Source organism: Xyrauchen texanus, chromosome 4 (genome assembly GCF_025860055.1).
Source record: "Xyrauchen texanus isolate HMW12.3.18 chromosome 4, RBS_HiC_50CHRs, whole genome shotgun sequence".
NCBI classification, from domain to species: Eukaryota; Metazoa; Chordata; class Actinopteri; order Cypriniformes; family Catostomidae; genus Xyrauchen; species Xyrauchen texanus.
The window spans coordinates 52,272,563-52,276,441 of record NC_068279.1 but is presented as its reverse complement, the minus strand read 5'-3'; the positions used below and the strand labels follow the sequence as shown (position 1 = coordinate 52,276,441).

Here is a 3,879-nt window from a genome sequence, read left to right as displayed (position 1 = left end):
TAATGTCACTGCAGTCATTTACATCTAACAGCAGGCAAGATATAGTAAATGAGATCTATGAAACATTGTACAGAATTAAAAATATGAACATGCAGGTAATATTTATGTGGATTCCAGCACACAGAGGGATTAAGGGAAATGAAGATGTGGATGCATTAGCAAAACAGGCTCTGATGCAAGAGGAGGTATTGTACGTTCCACTCAGTAAGTCTGAAGCTAAAGGAATAATCAAACGAAACATCATTAAGGAGTGGCAGAACAGTTGGAATACAGGAAACACAGGGCGACATCTCTATATATTACAGCAAGATGTGGGTACAGGAAGGATAGCCAGAAGAAACAATAAAGAGGAGAGCATCTTGACAAGGCTAAGGGTAGGACATACTAGGCTTAATAAAACTTTGCATTTAATAAATAAACAGCCTTCATGAGTGTGTGAACATTGCCAAATAGAGGAGTCAGTCGAGCATGTAATTCTTCACTGTCAAAAATACTCTCGAGAGCGGGAAGTGTTAAGGGAGGAAAGTAGAAAGTTTGAACAGGAAGAATTAAGTCTAAAAAAAATTTTTGATACTGAAGTAGGGAAGTTATTCAGTTATTTGAGAGAAACTGGATTGATAAATAGAATTTAGGGTCAGGAAATATTATTAGTATTATTACTATTATTAGTTTTAGTTATTTTGTTTCTTCAAGGGAAGGAAAGCTCTGGCCCACATTCCAACATAGTAGGTGGCGGTAATGCACCATAATGCTGGTTGCCACCCGCCATTAAACGTAACAAAGAAGAAGAAGAAGACTTTAGGTGTGTTCGACATCAGCTGCTGCTGGATGTAACCGATCTGCGAGAGTTGCCGCGTGCAGGCGGGGAGGATCTGCAAACGGAGATATGAAGCCGGACACGTTGTGGCTCCCGTAGTTTGCTGCAATTACGTCAGTCATGGCAGATCACGTGGTGTTTGCTTGCTTTATTGCAGACGAGCTGGAAGCGATAGAAATTCCATTATTTTTGCATGACATTGGGCACAATGAGCAACGAAGGTGAGTTAAATGGTTAAATGTAAGAAGTATCTACGTATTTAAACAAATTACACATTATCAATTTAGTTTTAAAGTTACTATACCTAGAATCTGCAAATTATATGTTGAATAAAAATACTGTATCGAAAGTCTAAATTCTTTGCAATGTATTACTGATGTAATGGGTGGCTTTTGTAATCAATAGCTACTGTTGCTTGCCTTTTAATAATAATTATTATTATTTTGGTTTAAATAGAGAATTACTCATTCTGACAAAGAAATAATGGAGTTTTACTCCAATTTCAACACTTCTGTATACACTAATTATTTGATTAAAATCCCAATTCAACATAAAACACTGAAAATAAATGTTTGACTACATGTGTGTTCAGTTAGGCTACATGTATATAGTGAGTACAATTCCTCTTGTTCTAATTTAGAATGGTTCCAAAAATAGACAATTTTGTGGAGGATGTTGTCCCTCTCTACAGTCTCTCAGAATTTAGAGGTCATTTCAGGCTTTCCAAAGAACAAGTGGAGGTTTGTACTGGTTAATATAAAATTCATTGAACTATTACAAGTGTTAGCATGTTGTCTTGATAACCTATTTTTCTACCTTTGCAGGATGTCATTACTACCCTTGGTCCTGTTTATATGAATTTACAACAGACCAAACTTCCACTCACAAACAGTGTTCTTGCCTGCCTTTGGACATTGGCGAATCAGGAGTCATATCGTGGGGTGGCAGATAGATTCAACATGTCAAAATCCACTCTTGCCAAGCATCTCCATGAGTTTTGTTGCAATGTGAACCCATACATGGCCCACCACATTTCCTGGCCCAGAGGTCAAAGACTGGAGATGTCAAAGTTAGGGTTTGACGCAGCAGGTTTCCCCAACACTGTATGTGCAGTGGATGGGTGTCACATTCCTATACTGAGACCCCACTGTGATAATCCCCTAGCATACATGAATAGGAAACAGTTTTATTCTGTAAATTGAACTGGGTTTTGTGACAGTCAGCGGCGCTTCTGTCACATCAGTGTGGGTTACCCTGGGAGTTGGCATGATGCCAGAGCATTTCGCTTCACAGAAGTTTGTCGTGTTCTTGAAGAAGATCCTCATTCCCTTGTTCCACAAGGAATGCACATAATTGGGGATTCTGCCTACCCTTTGTTGCCTCAATTTATGAGGCCTTATAGAGACAATGGCCACTTGTCTGCTAGGCAAAGATACTTTAACAGAAAGCTCAATGCAGCTCGCGTGGTGCATTTGGCTTCTAAAATCTAAGTTTAGGAGGCTCCATTGCCTGCAAATGAGAAGCATTTCCAATATCAGTTCAGCAGTCTCAGCCTGCTGCATTTTGCATAATCTTTGTTTAGAGCCCAGTGATCAAGTTGTTGTGGTAGATGATGGTGTTGATGATGAACCACACCCCCAGCAACCCCACAACACTAATGCATGTCATTATAGAGACCAGATTTGTGGCCAGATCTAACTTGTATGTGTATACTAAACATACAAAAGTAAAGATTTGAATGTAAAGCAATATTCAACAAATGATAAATAAAACACTTGCACAAATCATTGGTGCCTTGTAATTATTTCACAGTTATGCGGTTTCATTACCATTCTTCATCCTTTCAGCAATGTCATTGGAAACTGTTAGCATGACAACATTACCTTTGCTGTCTAACACATTAATGGTTACGTTGTCCATTTTGTTGTGTGTTACATAGGGTAGTGCAGGTTCTTTATATATCATAAGGAACCATGGGACCATAGCCAACACCAGTTCCATTCATTATTACTAATAGTTAGCAACAAATGCAATTACCCTTTTAAGTCAACTTTCAGTTTTGGCTTGTTAGGGGTTAACAGTTATGACCCGGACCAGATATGGAGAAAGAAAACCAGGAGTCGAGAAATTCAATTAAAGAATCAAAATTTACTGAAGAATAGTTTGCAGTGAAATTGGTAGAGCCAGCGACAAAGTCTCACGAGGAGATCGAAAGCTAACTCGTACCTTACACAAAATCTTACATCAATTATATCATTTGCAAGGACGTATATTCCATTATTTTACTCCTGATTGGCTAAAAGAACATAAAGTCACAACATATAGATAGTTAAATGGCCTATCAACATTAATCAGCGCACTTGTCGTCCGCGCCCGAGATTTACGTCTGAAGTGACCTCGCAGATGGTCGCGGGGCGTCTTCGAGTCGGCCTGGTGTGCATCCATGGTTCAAAACCTAGGTAGAAGGTCAAACGCACACACAAAACACTGACGAACGACAGTCCTTCTCTGGGCACAAGACAGCTAGAGCACACATTATCAGGCCATTTAAACCAAAACAGAGAGATAAAATATTCATTCCTCGGGCAGAGGAGAGGGTTGAAATAACATACATTTCTTCCCTAAAGAAATAATAATAGAAAATCACACTTCTACTATTCAGGTAGTATTGCATAGGACTTTAAACCATATAATTAGTCATGGAAAGGTAACAATCAAACACAGAATACATCTGGAACACATGTTTAACGCATTCCCACTGACCCCCTCCCCTGAGAGACGGAGAGCGTCACAAATAAGCTTATCCCCCAAAAGACCTTCAGCCGACGTGCAGGACAGAGAGACTCTGGAATGTTCCTAAAAGAGACTAATTAACATTCAACACACATATGATTCAAAGTATATTTCAATTATGCATAAGAAAATAGAATTATGTGATCATGCATATAGTTAATTCATCACTTTATTAAAGAAGTTAAGCAACAGAATACAGATAGATATTGATATAAAAGGATATATATATATATATATATATATATGTATTGATATATCTGAAGAGCCAA

At 38.4% G+C, this 3,879-nt stretch overlaps 1 long non-coding RNA gene across 1 annotated transcript; it reads left to right on the top strand.

Annotated features, from left to right (window-relative positions):
* Nucleotides 1–970: 970 nt before the first annotated feature.
* On the top strand, nt 971–1,848 carry LOC127637931 (uncharacterized). Its single transcript, XR_007969813.1, has 3 exons — nt 971–1,038; nt 1,458–1,557; nt 1,642–1,848. It is a non-coding gene; the product is annotated as an uncharacterized LOC127637931 (long non-coding RNA).
* Nucleotides 1,849–3,879: the final 2,031 nt, after the last annotated feature.